Genomic DNA, 16,024 nt, shown 5'->3' with positions numbered 1-16,024 from the left:
CTGGTGCCTGTCCTGAGCTTCCTGGATCCAGAACTGCCAGCCAAGGATACCTCCACTGGTTGTAAATCATCAGAAGGCGCCATTGGGTGAAGGCCAGGGCGACCAAGAAAACAGATAGTGTCTGCAACTCCTCATCATGCGAGCTGGCTGCCTGGCCTCTGCCACAGATCCCACACAGGCTGAGTTCCTGTTCCTACCATATCTCACAGCTTGTTCCCAAAGAGCCCCGAGAACTTCCTAGAACCAAGAACACCAAGGCCATCTTCACATCTTTACCCAGTGCATAGCTGGACCTGAGAACTGCACAAAGGATGGATAGTGCGTGTTCCTGGCATTCCAGCCACATGCTATTCTACTGTCTGGCCAGGTACAGAGAGCCTCTGTGACTCCTGTGACTCCCACAGATGCTCCCCTTCTCTGCGACTCCCACAGCTCCCATCGGATGCCCTTCCTCGACCTCCAGTTGCTGCCACTCAGCACAACTGTGGTCCGCATGCTGTCGTAGCGCCTTGCAGTGACACGGTGTCTCAGGCCGTGTGAGGCCACTGCCAACAAGCAGCGAGTACGCTGTGCTGACAAGATATTACAGCCCTGCCACAGGCAATCATCGTCTACTGCAGCAAAATGGCAGTCAACTTAGAGCTGAATATGTAACAGCATGTGTGGTAAATTGGCATGGCAGCTTGCTAAACAAACACAGGGCAGCAGCCCTGCACAGAGGCAGAGCCATGCCTGTGCCTGGGAGCCCCCAGGGTTCTGCTTTGTGTGGGCCAGGACCTAGACAAGTGCTTACCTATGCCAGAGAAGCCCTGCGGGAGGAGCAGGCGCCAGAGCCTCTCCTGTTCCTAGCCTGCCTCTATTTCCACACCTGTAAGATGCAGACTCAGGGAAATAGAGGGCAGAGGACAGGTGGCAGGACAGGCAGCAGGACAGGCAGCCACACAGGGCAGCTGGTGGAGGGCCTGCAGAGCAATGCAGAGGAAACTGGGAATCCAGGACAGAGACCCATGTCTTCCCATGCTGCTCCGAGCTATACAGGGTGTGAGGCTTGGCCATGCAAGGTGAGGGTGAAGACTGACCCCCGCTCCCTGTCTGGTCCCACCAGGATACAGTAGAGATGTTGAAGCCCTTGCAATGCTGCCCACCTGAGTCCCAAACTAAGCCACTCCTAAAAACATAGGAAGGAAACTAGAGACAGCAGGAAAGTAGATAGGAGTGGAAGGGCCTAGAAAATGCCAGTATATCCAGCCTGAGATCATAGCAAGCAGGGAGCTGATGGTCCAGGTGGTCTGTGCTGATGGGGTCCATGCTCTGAACTGTGGCCTGAGCTGACAGGGTCCACACTGTGAACCATGGCCTGTGCTAACAGGTTCATACTGTGAACTGTAGCCTGTGCTAACAGGGCTCATGCTCTGAACCATGGCCTGTGCTGTTGTGGTCTACGCTCTGAATTGTGGCCTGGACTGACATGGTCCACACTCTGAACCATGGCCTGAGCTGACAGGGTGCACGTTCTGAACTGTGGCCTGCGCTGACGTGGTCTGTGCTCTGAACCGTGGCCTATGCTGACAGGGTGCACGTTCTGAACCGTGGCCTGTGCTGATGTGGTCTATGCTCTGAACCGTGGCCTGTGCTGATGTGGTCTATGCTCTGAACCATGGCCTGAGCTGACAGTGTTCACATTCTGAACCATGGCCTGTGCTGACAGGATCCATGCTCTGAATTGTGGCCTGCACTGACAGGGTTCACGCTCTGCAACCGTGGCCTGCACTGATGTGGTCTATGCTCTGAACCATGGCCTGGGCTGATGGGGTCTACGCTCTGAACTGTGGCCTGTACTGACAGGGTCTATATTTGGAACCATGGCCTGTGCTGACGTGGTCAACACTCTGAACTGTGGCCTACATTGATGGGGGGGGGGTCTATGTTCTGAACAGTAGCCAATGATGATGTGGTCTACACTCTGAACTGTGACCTGCGCTGACATGGCCCACACTCTGAACCATGGCCTGCACTGACAGGGTCCATGCTCTGACCTGTGATCTGTGCTCATGGGATCCATGCTCTGAACTGTGGCCTGCACTGATGAGGTCTACTCTCTGAACTGTGGCCTGTGCTGACAGGGTGTATGTTCTGAACCATGGCCTGTGCTGAAGGGGTCCATACTCTGAACTGTGGCCTACAATGATGGGGTCTATACTCTCAACAGTGGCCTGTGCTGACAGGGTCTATGCTCTGAATACTAGCAGAGTATGGAGCCCAAGGCCATAATGGTGGCCTAACCCCAGGTTGCATCTGACATAGCACCCTTGTGCAGAGCAGTCTCCTCAGCCTGGAAGATCCCTGGCAGTTTGAAAGCCAGTTGTGGTCTTGGGCCACAGGAAGAGATGGATGAGCTTACTCTTCATGACTGTGCATGAGGCACAGGTGGCCTGTCTGACCCTCTGCCTCCCCCCTCCTCCCTTATTGCTATAAACTGTTTCATTGGGGGTAGGAGAGGGAGCCTCAATTTATTAACCCAACACTCTGTAAATCTAATTAAAAGTCAAATACAGACGCATCAAGGAAGAAGGGGAAGAGGAACAGCCCCCCGAAGGTAATCAGGATTCGCTTTGGGGACTCATGACCATCACTCAAAGCTCATTATCAGTGTTGGTGCAGGAGGGGAAAGCCTGGGGACCACACCATTGGTATCCTCCACCTTCATTACAGCACTGATGGAGATTCCACAAGCAGGAGCCCGGCCTTCAAGGGGAAAGAGCAGTACAGTCCTGCTTGCATCCATTCAAGTTCAGCAAAAATGCCACCAGTACATGTGGGTGAAAACCATATCCCAATAATTAATAAAACCTGGGCATGCCTGGCTTCTACCTCAAATTAAAAACCTTGAGAAAGTGTTCATTCTCACATTCTTCCTTTTAACAACACAAGGTCAATGGGCTGTAGACAAACATAATTTAGTATGCAACAAAATAATAATGTAATGAGCTTACAGAAATTCTGTCTCTTCCTGTAAACTAGCTGTATGAAGATTACAAACCCCCAAAGTGAAGCCAGTGCAAGGAGGAAAAAGCCCAAGGCGCCTGGGAGCTTTGTATGTATCGGCCTCTCTGGAGAACAAAGTCCCTTGGCAGCTGAAGCTCTGGGAGAAGCTCACCAACCACGGAGTGCCACTGACCATGGCATGTACTGCCAGCCATGAGGGCACACAGCCAAGAGAGTAACACCAACCACGGGGGTACACAGACAAGTGAGTGCCACTGACCATGGCAGGTACTGCCAGCCATGAGGGTACTACCAGCCACAGGGGTACACAGCCACAGAGATGCACCGAAGTCTTTATTGCTGGGCTCTGCTTTGGGATGAGATATCGAAAAGGAGACCTCAGGGAGGCAGAGGGCAGGTAAAGAGAGATGATAATTATTACTCCACCCATGACCCTTCTCTCCTAGTTTCCATGCTGGGGGCTATGGCATGACCCTACAGTCCACACCACCTCAGGGACTCCATACCCAGGGTTCTGAGGTGAGGGCAAATCCTGGGGCCTGCTACACCCTCCTCAGCCGCTCTTCCCTCTGAGCTACAATGAGGATTTCAACTGCAATGCCATTAACCAGCTTTGGGCTTTCAAACAAACATAGCCTGAGACAGTCCAGGTATCAAAAATACAAAGATCTGTCTGTATTGCTACTTTCTGAATTGAATTCCTTTCTTCAAGATGGGTAGCTCTTCTGCCCTGGCCTGTGCGAGCACCCTGCGACACCAGATACAAGTCAGCAAACTTGCCAGCTTGCTCTGAGTGAGGAGAGGGGTAAGGCACCTTGGTGGAGGTGCGGTGGTGGCACTGTGGTGTATCTGTCCTGGACACAGGGAGGGCAGGTCAGAGTACCAACCAGCCATAGGGCTTAGCAAGGAAGGGAAGGAATCATATTGGCTTACATCAGCAGCTCTCCAACTGGATCAGGTTACAAACACCCACAATTCATAAGGCCTCTCCCTGCAAACACCGCGCTACTTACTGAGCCTGATAGGATAATGAAATGTGAATCCCACTTGAAGAGCAGGATCCAGTTTGATAGATGATGAGCAAAGACTGGAATGGAAGAAATGAATTAGATTCATGTGTACTTGCAATTATTTCAGTAGGTAAAGAATACAATTGTCTGGTGTTTATAATAGAGTATTTTGGTCCAGGTGTTTATAATAGAGTATTTTGGTCCAGACTTCTGCCTGGCAGAAGTCTATCAGGAGAAATTAGGCACTAAGACTCATACTTCACTGAAAACAACATAAAAACTGAATAGAAGAGCTTAAAACACTCTTCTAACCAGCATCCTTGAGCTGGATGGAGAGTAAGCAAAAGCCAAGTAAAGAAAAAAACAAACAACAACAAAAAAACAAGCACAGAAACAAAAATGTCTACAGTTTGTTTCAATAAATTTCCCAAACAGAGTTGAATTTTAGCTTTGGTTTGAAGGCCCCACAAATCTGTGGATGACATAAATACATTGTACCCAAAGTCAAAGCCAGCAGAGGCAGGCACAGAAGACCAGCACACCAGCAACGGACAGCCAGGACACACCACAAACCAAGTCACAAACTGCAGCTCAAGTATTATCACAGACAGAGCTCTCTTCTGATAAGCTATAAGGACAAACTCACTCTCCAATGAGTTCTAAAGGCTTAATTTTAGATGGACTGGCAGAAAAGCCTCAACCTGACATTATAAAAAGATCCTAGACTGGAGGTTTCACTAGAAGCACAAAGGAAGCCATGCCATTCTAGAGGAGAGAGCACAGCCTGAGACCTGCTCCCAAACAAACAAGCAAAGAAACCACGTGTCTGGCACATGTCTCCTTTACCTTAGGTATCAGAGACACAGGACAGAATTTCAGGAAAAAGTGAGCAGAGAACAGACAATTCTAAAAATCTCTGGAAGGCCAGCAGGGGGAACATAGAAGCAGCAGCATTCCCCCTGTGTGGTGTCTTCCTGAGAGTCTAGGCCCCATGGCACACAGGAGAAACACCAAACCAGCCAAAGACAAGAGGTCAGTTTCAGGAAAAAACTGTGGGGCTGAGAAAAATGGTGCATGTCACAACAAGAGAAGAGGATGATGAGAATGCGGCTTACTTGAAGAGGCTAAAGATGAGCATTACCTATGACGCTGCCCCTACGCAGCAGAGGAGGAGGGCCATTACCAGAAATAGGGTTCTGGCAAAAGAGAAAGACATGACAATTAGACCATACATTGGTATGCCATACTCTGGAAAGTGATTAGTGAACTGGAACTCTGTCATAGAATAACTCTATTCTTATTTTTTCTTTTGAAATTTTATCATCTTTAAGTAGTTGTACAAATAAGTTCCCATTCTACAAAACAGTAGTATGACAACAGTCACCCATCTCTCCTAACCCATCCCTTCTCTTACTTTTTTCTTTAATTGAGATTAGGTGATTACATAAATTTCACATATTTCATAGTATCGTGGAATAGTGATACTTAAAAGTCAAAACACATTTTAACCTTTACAAGGCTAATTGTCATTGTCATGGTCTATACAGTTTGTGAATTCTATGAATTTTGACAATGCAAGTTATTTTTTCCACATCAGGTGGTTTACATTTCTTTCCTTTTGCTTAGTATAGGCCATTCCCGCTTATTCTGTTCCTCCTCCTGGCTTCCCTCTGTTGCATGCATATATCTACCATATATATGGTGAAGAACATGGAGTCATTTAGCAATGATATGACAAAATGGGTGGCTGTCCTTTGTTTCTGGAGTCCTGTTACTTTGTCATATCTTCTTGAATTTTGGCTTTAGCATCTACGTATCAGGGAGACCATGTGCCATTTGTCTCTTTGTTCTTGGCTTACTTTGCTCAAAATAATCTGCTCTAGTTTCATCCATTTCCCTGCAAATGCCATTATTTTGTCCTTTCTAATGGCTCTATAATATTCTATTGTATATAGTTACCACAATTTTTGGATCCACTCATCAGTAGTGGGGCATCTGGGTTGTTTCCATATCCTGGCTATTGTTAAAAAAGTGCTTCACTAAACATGGAGGTGCATGTGTCTTTGTATACTGGTTCCTGTTGTTCAGGGTAGATGCCTAGGAGTGGTATGGCTGGTTCATAGGGGAGGTCTATATTCAGCTTTTTGAGGTACTTCCATACTGTATTCCAAAGTGGTTGTATTAGTATACATTCCCACCAGCAATGCAGTAGGGTTCCTCTTTCTCTGCATCTCCTCCAGCATTTGTCATAGGCTGACTTTAGGATGTGGGTGTTCTGACTGGGGTAAGATGGTATCTCGGTTTTTATTTGCATTTCTTTTACCGTCAAGGATGATGTACATTTTCTCATGTGTTTCTTTGCCATTTTTATCTCTTCTTCTGAGAAGTCTCTCTTTAGTTCCCATGCCCATTTCATGATTGATTTGTTAGATTCACAAAGGATTAGTTTCTTGAGTTCCCTGATAAAATGGGTATTAGACCCTTGTCTGATATTTTTCTGGTAAATATTTTTTTCCAATTAGTTGGCTTTCTTTCTAGTTTGGTTGCTATTACTTTTTCTGTGCAGAAACTTTTTATTTTAACATAGTCCCATTTGTCCAATTTCTCTCCAATTTGTTGTGACCCTGGGACTCTGTTCAGGAAATTTCTGCCTCTGCCTATAAGAATAAGTCCATTCTTAAGAAATAGGAAAAAAAATATTTAAGAGAAAACATCAAGGTACATGTGATATATAACTCAGACATATATGAAAGAGAACATGGAAGTAAACCAGGATGAGAATGATAAAGGATATGTGCTGTTACCTACACTGTTTGCATCCTGAAGGAAACCTTCTGGTTTAAAATTATTTCCAAATAAAAGATAGCTTCAAAAATTATAGACACCAAAAATACATTAACCAAAGTTAAGAATTCTAGTAATCATAGTTAACAGTAGACTAAACACAGGTAAAGCATCAACAAATACAGAATGTCATTCAGGAAACATAAAGGTCATGAAAGAGAAATAGAGGAATAAGATCTAACACACAGAGATTCCTACTGCTGACTTTGATAAACATTTACTAAATTTCTAGAGCAACTACAAAAAGAATTGAAACACTATACGAAAGAAAGAAAAATGATTCAAAGGAAATCATAGAATGAGAGGGAAAATTATAGAAGAGGAAGAAATAAGCAAGTTCAAAATAATCTACACTCATGATCAGTGCCAATGGACTGACAGCCTCAATGAAAAGATAATGATGGTCAGATCAGACTGGCTTTAAAAAAATCAGTGTAGAGCTAGCATTGGGAAGATATGCTGAACTCATAACCTGAATGTGAAATTGAAACCCCTTTGTACAACTACTTAAAATACACATATAAAATTTAAACAACCCACATCAGTTTAAATAGTGCTTTCAAGATAAATGCCTAAAACACAGGAGAGTCACAAGAAAAAGGAAATAAAAAATACATATGGGGGCTGGGAAGGTGGCTCAGTGGTAGAGTGCTTGCCTTGCATGCATGAGGCCCTGGGTTTGATTCCTCAGCACCACATAAGCAGAAAAAGCAGGAAGCAGAGCTGTGGCTCAAGTGGTAGAGTGCTAGCCTTGAGCTGAAGAGCTAAGGGACAGTGCTCAGGCTGAGTTCAGCCCCACAACAGATTAAAAAATATATATATCATGGAAATAGCAACTAAAGTATGTTCTTGTAGCAGTAATAAAACTTATCTAAGGTCTTGGGAAAAAAAGCCTAATCGATTAAGAAAGACACTAAGACCACAGGTTATTCTATAAATCTTGATGACCTCACAAATCTTAAAATATATGTACATAGTCAAGTCTGCTGCGAGCAGCTCATTCCTGAAATCCCAACTGCCTGGGAGTCTGACAAATAGAGGACTGCAGGCCCAGGCAGAGAAGTTCACAAGAGCCCTTTTCAACTCAAAAGTAGTCACCGTGGTGCAAGGAGGGAAGCTGGACACAGAGGCACACACCTACGACCCTGGCCTCAAGGAGGAGCCCACAATACGTGAATGGTTCAAGTGCTGACCCAGGTGGGAATGGAGATTCTGAGTGAAAAATAACCAGCCAGAAGTGGTATCTCACCAGGCTGAGAAGCCCAAGGCCCAGAGCTGAGGCCCAGTACCATCACACCATATATATACACATGTACACACATATATACTTGTACACACACATGTATCTATAGCATTACATAAAGCCAGTGCTCAGGCAACACTTGAGAGAATGACTCATATTCAGGCTGGAATAATTATCAGTGCTACATTGTTCCAACATGAAAATTAACAAGCATATTCCACCATGCATAAATAATATTACATTCAATAATTACATGACATGTATGTTTTCCAAACTCTTGCAGATCATTCCAGGGAACTAACAAGATACTGAGCCAGAGTACTTCCCAACAAGCCAAAGAATTAGTGTCAGGCAAACCGTGTTTCCAGAAACAGAAAGAAAACAAAAAAGCATAGAAAACAGACGTATCTAAAAGAAGGAAATACACTTCCAAATGGAATCAAATAAGAATTTGTAGATAAAAATCATAGGTATAGTTTTAAACAATAACAAAAATACCATGTATCAAAAATTTTGAAGTAACACTAAACTATTGCTTAGAAGAAAGTCTGTACCTTAAAACAGTATATTTAGAAAGCAGTAAAAGGCAAAAAAGGATCTGTAAAGAGATTTAAGACAAGCCTTAAAAAGAAAAAAAGAAATTATATAATCATAAGGAAAAAACTCTAAAATTTAAAGAAATACAATTAAGTATGTAAGCAAAGAAAGGAAAAACAACATTGTTTCTTTGAAGAGGCTAATAAAATAAAAAAGAAACTTAGAAGAATAAAGAAAATACAAAAGTGGTCTGGGCACATGGCTTGAGCTTGTCTACCCAGCAAGCTCAAGGCCTAGAGTCCCATTCCCAGTACTATTGAGAGAGAGAGAGAGAGAGAGAGAGAGAGAGAGAGAGAGAGAGAGAGAGAGAGAGAGAGAGAGGAGAGAGGAGAGAAGGAGAGAGAGAAACAGAATAAAACCCCCATGTATAAATACCACCAATAACCGAGTACATGACAAAGAATTCCAAAGCAGTATATCCTAAAAATATAACAAACATTCCTAGAAATACAAAACAATAACACAAATGTAGGGAGGGATAAAATAGCTGGAGGAAATGGCAAGATTTACAGAAGTGTGGAGAGAAATTTAAAATACAAGGCTTACTTCATACAAAGAATCCCAGCCTTCAATAGCTTAAATGAGCTGCCCACAGATGAAACCTGGCCTATTGCCTGATTTTATAAATAAAGTTTTACTGGAACACAGCCATACCCATTCATTTATACATTGGGCTTGGCTGCCCATTCTGCAGGCTAGCTGTAATAGAGACCTATCGTCTACAGCATATAAAATGTTTACTTTTAAAATTCTTACATAAAAACTTGTATAATTCTTAGTTTAAATAGCAAATTCTACCCAACACTTAAAGTCAGACATAATTTTATACTGCAAATCCTTTCAGGAGGTTACTGTAACCTCAATGATTTGAGAAAAAAAAATTACAAGACAATTGTGGTCATGAATCAATGAGAAACTGCTAAATAAAATATCAGAAAACTGAATCCAGCACTGTGTGGAAAAGATGATACATCATAATCAATCTGTGTTTAACCCAGGAATTACGAATTGATTTAACATTAGAAAATCAATTACTGTAGTTTATCGCAGTAACAGATTAGAAGAAAATCATATCATCCTATCAGTGAGTCACTCAACAGTTATTCATGGTAAAATGAAATCTCAGTGAGCCTGACACAGAAGTGCTCCCTTCATCTGTGAAACGATTTCTCTAGACGAAACCACACAGAGAACGCATGACGTACCAAGTAGAAGATAGTGGAGATGGCTCTTTTCAGGTCAAGGCCTCATTTTCCTGCCATTTTACAGACATCCTAGGCAACTGGGGAAGCCACAACAAGGGGCTACAAGTGTGAAGACGCAGCCCATCACAGTAGCATGGCAGCCCGGCACATGCACACCAACAGGAGACGCTGCAGGAGACCTTACTAGGGTCAGCCACAGTTTGGCAAGGGTGCAAGATTCAAAGTCGACACACAAGAATCTGGTGCATTTTTATACACCAGCAGCACCTATAGGAACACAGAACACCTTAGGGTAGCAAGGTATGATGGTGGTCATGTGTCTAATCATGACAGTGCACAGCCATCTCCAGAAAACATCCTCAGGTCCACACTGACAGCTCAGCCATTGCAAATGCTCACAATTGGGCATTCTTCCTACCCCTGCAACCACCACTCTTTCTTCTGCTGCTACCATGGGAGCTGCTAAAACACTGTGCACAAGGGCATTGCACAACATCTGTCCTGTCAGTCTTGCAGTGGTTGAGTTTCACTTAGGATAATGTCTTCAAGCCTGCCAGTGAAGCACACTGGGTCAGCATTGCCCTTCAGGGCTGGGTGACACTCCTGGGCACAGGGTGAAGGGTAGCACATGGTGAGTCCACAGATGGGCATCTGGGTGTTTCTATGAATCGTCACTGTGTGAAAGGCTGTGTGCACTCGAGTCTGTTCATGTACCCACTCTTCCCATTTTTGTGGATACATATCTAGACATAGCAAATATCAACATGACTTTTTTAAACACAAGTTACAAAGTACTAAAAATGAATTGTTTCTAGACATAAATCAAATAGAAATTTGCAAAAGGTATGAAAGAGAAACATAAAGAAGAAAAGAAAAAAAGTTTAATGGAAGAATGGAAAAATTTACATAATCAAACAGACAGATTAGAAAATCTAAGACCATAAAGAACCTTTCCTTCTAGTTCTTCAACCAGAGATGCCAAGGTGATGAAAAATCTCACCTTCTTTTGAGGATTTGGGATGGGGCAGTTATAAAGTGGCTGCCAGTTTCCATCTTGCGTTTTTAATCACAGCCTAAAGAGTGTTAGGTTATTACCAGTACATACCTTATTAACATATTCTTGAAAAGAACTAAGACTTGCCTACCTGGGTAGAGTTACTATGTCAGAGTTTTAAAAAAAACTGTGATCCTTCCCAGATGTCTCGTGCTTAGTTTTAACAGCCAAAGTATGGTGTTTCTCAACAGTTCAAAGACTAAAGGAGGAGGAAGCGCTTTCCCTGTGGGTGAGGACTTGTTACTTTAACAGGTACCACATATGCAGAAACTGACTGTAAGGAAAACCAGCACAGAACATGCTGAGGGCTCTGAGTGGTGTCAGAATTCAAACAATGCCCATCTTTGTTGGCCAAGCTGCTCTCAGAATTGTGCCAGACCCAAGTTCCTGGGAAGACAAGACATGCAAGACCTTGACTCACTGAGCCTTCTGACAATGGAACCCTTTGGGAAAAGATTCCTGTGACATGCAGTAACACAGAAACACCTTGTCTTTATTACAAGGAAACATTTCTGACAGCTGGATTTCATTGGAGACATGTGTTCGATTTTAAAGGTGGCTTGTGTGTGCTGATGGCGCAGCTCCATGAAGTCCCCTCTAAATGAGCTTCGAAACAACATGGTCTTAATAAAGACTTCTCAGAATCACCCAGGTGTGTTTCTGCTACTGGGCTGAAGAAGGGCGGGTCTAACATCTGGAGCATTTGCTGCAGGCGACAGCAGGGTCACACAGGGGAAGCACTATAGAGAGTTTGCAGGAAGCTGAGACCTGTGCTGTGGAGAGGGAGTGAGGTTGAGTGGAGGGAGAGAAACAAATGGACAGAGAAAGGGTGGGTGAACGCAGTGGCAATGTCCAATACCCACAGGTGAACATGGAACTGTGTAACTGGAGGGGCCGGTGGGGGAGATGAGGGAGACACTGATCAAGATGCGCTGTACTCATAAACTGATATGTTAACAAAATCCCCTTAGAACAACTATGTAAAGATAATAAGAAAGGAAAGTCTTGTCAGAGTATGAGATGGGCATACCCACTGTGGAAAATGAAGGACTCATATGCAATGTTTCCTTCTTTGTTTGCCTTTGAGGAGTACATAGGTTTATTGGATGATGATAAATAATGTACACATAGCCACCAGTCCCTGAGTCACAGCAGTGGCCACACAGAGTTGGTACTCTTACTGCTATTGGCTAGGTGAAACACAAGGGTGGGTGTGGTCTGAGGACTTCCAAGGTGAATTGGAGTACATCTGTATACAACACACTTCACTCCCAGCCACAGCCACTACACCTGTGTCCCTGCTATAAGGAGCCCAGAACTGAGCCTGGGGTGGCAAGTAAGGGGATGAGGGGAAAGGTCATGGGATGGTGCTCACTGCCACCCACTGGGGACCACAGACTGCTGTCCCTGCTCAGCTATGGCTGTCACCAAATTGGGAAGAGCTCACTTGCTTCAAACAGTGGTCAAGCTGAGCTTGAATGAGACCCTGCTAAATCACACAGTGAGGAGGCACAAGAGGGAGTTCCTGTAAACCCAACTGTTCAACACTTAGCACGTATTAAACCTGAAGAAAGCCAGAAGACTAAAGTAATATTGCCAAATCTATTTTCCAGCTGTCAGTCATCCACTGTCATCTATGCCTGACCAAACTTCTCCACAGTGAACACACACAGAAGCTGGCCCACTCCCTCCCATCTGTCTGTCTGTCTGTCTGTCTGTCTGTTTCCCTCTCTGGAAAACTGCAGGAAACCTGGCTTGAGGCTTTAATTTTAAGAAGCTGTCTGCATAGTTGTTTTCAAGTAAAAAAAAAAGTTGTGCTTTTGTACTCAGAGACCTCTTGTTTTAATTTATGCAGAGCTTAAAACATTTTGTTAGGCCCGAGTGGGACCATCTGTGCAGGAAACAAAGGAGGCCTGCGGGTGAAATCGGCAGGAATAGCAACGTGGAAAGTGTGAGCCTGTGGGCTCTGCGGCTTCTGCGGTGACCTTGACCTTTACTGCTATGGAGAAGAAACCAGGGTGATTTCCATATTTCGGCTCCCCTAGAAAACTCCCAGCACAACCCCACCCCCTACCTTGTCTACTCTCTGCTTCCTCACGCCTGAACAAAAAGTTGGCAGAGCAGACTCTACAGAGAGAAGCCAGAGCCAAAGACTGTGCATTATACACTAGCACATGGGAAGAGGGAGGGGAAGGGCTAGCTGGAGGCCAGGATTGAGGAGGACTCAAGTAACTGTCTCCCAGACTGCCATTTTGCAGGGGGGGAGGAAGAGAGGGGAAGCAACTGCCCTTTAGGCTTGGTGTTTATCCTTTCCTAACCATACTGCTTCCCTGAATGGGACGTCTTTGCTTATGAATATAATCCCCCATTGTGCAAGAATCATGGAGAGGGAAGACAGAAGACAGATGGCAGTGCATGGATGCATCCCTGGAGAAGGGGGAATGGGAGAGGAAAAGGGGCTGGAGAAGGACTGAGCACTCTCTGAGGGTAATAAGTCACCAGTCCCAGAATTCTTGATAGGTCTGGACAATTTATGTGTGCAGGGCACGAGAGTGGATGGTCTTGGCAGCTGGTCTGCTCTGGCTTGGGGGCAGCTATTATCTAACCACATCACCCTTTCCCTAAATGGCAGGGTTCTGGGAGGGCTGAGGAGCTGTCTCACCTGTAGCAGAAATCACGTGTCTGTCTCTGTAGTAAGGACCTCGCATGGTGTCTGCTGTGGGCCGTCCCCAAGGCGCCTGCACTGTGAGATCTGTGGACACTCTGGACCACAGCATGCAGGAGGAAGGGCAGGGCCAAGCCAGGCTAACCAGCTCACATACCATGACTTCAGTATGCCAGAGAGTTGTCCCAGAGGCCAGCCAGTGCAGTGTGAGGCAGGTGTCTGAACAGCCTTTCTCCATAAATCAAAGCTTTTTCCAGAGAGCAACATTACTCTTGAACACAGGGGCTTTCTTCCTACAACTCTCAAATTAACATTACAAAGGCCTGACCTTATGTGCATTAAGTATTCCCCAAGTAGTCAGGAGAATATTTTGTGAGTTTGTTCATATTGCATTTCTTTCTTTTGATACCTTGGGGACTTATTAAGGAATTCGTGCCTCTGCCTCCTCCCACATTCCTTACAGGAGCCCCAAGGGGGTGAGGGATGAAGGGATGGAAAACCTCAACCAAGGGTGTAATCGCCACTTCAAAGACAAAAAGACTTTTATTTAACAAATGACAGGTTAAAAAAAACTTCAAAAAAGGTAATAAACACTTTTATCCAGGGAATATATTTTATGGAACATTTATGTATAGCCACAGTGCTTGGAACTAAATATATGAGCTCGTACACTGACATCTCTCGGATAAGGTATGGCGTTAGCTTGAAACAGGAATGTGTGGCGTTAAGGCATGGATAACCTCAGAGGTCAGAGTAATGGCTGTTCCCATGCATACTCTTATTCTACCTCTGTGGTCTCAAATCTTTTGTAGAAATAAACTGGACAGGGTAAATGTGCCCCGGAAAGACCCAAGCTGGGAGGAGATGGCTGGGACTTGAAGTTCCAAGTCTGACTGTGGAGCAGGAGTCTGCTTGGTAAGCAAGACCCAGGAGGCCAAGAGGCCCGGCCTCCTCTGCCTAGGAGCTCACAGCATTGACTTCCAGAGCACCACAGAACTGAACTGTGAGGCAGGCCACTTTGCTACACCTCAAAACCTAAATTAGAAGTTCTTCTAAGCATAAGCCCTAATTTCTGATTTCAAAGCCTTGAATAAAAAGGTGAAGTTAAATTGGAAACCATTTTTGTTAAAACTTGAAAAAAAAAAGTAAGCATTGTAGGATTAAGCTACAAGAGGAAACCCTAATAACACTTAGTCCCAGAAACCCTAATAATGCTTAGTCCCAGAAATCCTACTAACACTTAGTCCCAGAAACCCTAATAAGGCTTAGTTCCATGAACCAAAGCCAGGTGCTATGAGGGTTCTGAGGGCTGCCATTCCCATGCTTCTACGGATATGATGAACTCTCTCAACTAAGCATATTGTGTGTGCTCAATAATAAAACTGAACCCAGGGCTTAAGCTGATCACAGTCCCAGTACTAGGAGGGGGTCTGTGGGGAGTGGTGACACTGGATGGGGAGGAGAAAGAAGCCAAGGGGCCAGTCCTCATGCTAAGGAGCCATTCTTTTTGTCCTCAAGATTTTAAGAACATAGCCATGACTTACCTAACTCTTGTATTCCACGGATGTTAGTCTCTCCCCCCAGCCCCCAAAACAAAAACAAAACAAAACAAAAAACCCAGCACGCCACAGTATTAACTAAAGACTACTTTATAACCTAGGAAACTCAGACATAAAGAAACTTTCCCTAAGACAATGGGAATGTTACAAGGAGACATAAAATGAGGCCTGATATAGTAGCTCAGGCCTATAATCCCAGTTAAGTGGGAGGCAGAGATGGGGAAGATCATGGTTCCAGGACAACTTGGGCAAAAAGTTAGAGATTTCCTATCTCAATCAATAAGCTGGGTGTGATGGTCCATATAGGAGTTGAAGACAGGGGGACGAAAGTCCAAGCCTGGCCTAGGCAAAAAGCATGAGACTCTATCTGAAAAATAATTAAAACAAAACAGGACTGGGATGTGATTCAAGTGGCAGTGTGCCTGTCTCTTGAGAAACAGGTCCTGCGATCAAGCCCCAATTAACCTCTCCCCCCCACCCCCCCCCCCCCCGCCCCAAATGTAATACAAGACAAAGAGATGGTCCTAGAAGCCTGTGTGGAGGAGAGGCCGGCTGTGAGTATAGGCCAGCACCTTAAAGTGAGTCAGGGATTACAACAGGCTCAAAGAGGAAAGGAAATGGTGGGGGAGGGGGCGGGAATTTGCGCACAGGGCGCCACAGGAAATGACAGCATTAGTATCAGCCCTGTCAAGAGGCCTGACAGAGGAGGCCAAGGCAGACTGCACAGAGCCCTCCCCGGGGGCCCCACAGGCCTGCAGGAGACATAATGAAGCCGATCCAGCTGGGGCTGGCCCCTGGGTAACATTTTCACTTCTCCATCCCAGCTTCAGTTTAGGTCGAG

General features: G+C 44.9%; 1 protein-coding gene across 12 annotated transcripts in view; it reads right to left on the bottom strand.

Annotated features, from left to right (window-relative positions):
* Auts2 (activator of transcription and developmental regulator AUTS2) overlaps positions 1-16,024 on the bottom strand; it is an 836,783-nt gene that overhangs the window by 325,570 nt on the left and 495,189 nt on the right. The window lies entirely within an intron of this gene.

This window comes from Dipodomys merriami, unplaced genomic scaffold, assembly GCF_024711535.1.
Source record: "Dipodomys merriami isolate MVZ:Mamm:240054 unplaced genomic scaffold, mDipMer1.0.p SCAF_26, whole genome shotgun sequence".
NCBI classification, from domain to species: Eukaryota; Metazoa; Chordata; class Mammalia; order Rodentia; family Heteromyidae; genus Dipodomys; species Dipodomys merriami.
Note: the sequence above shows the minus strand (reverse complement) of the source record. Positions and strands in the feature narration are given on the sequence as shown.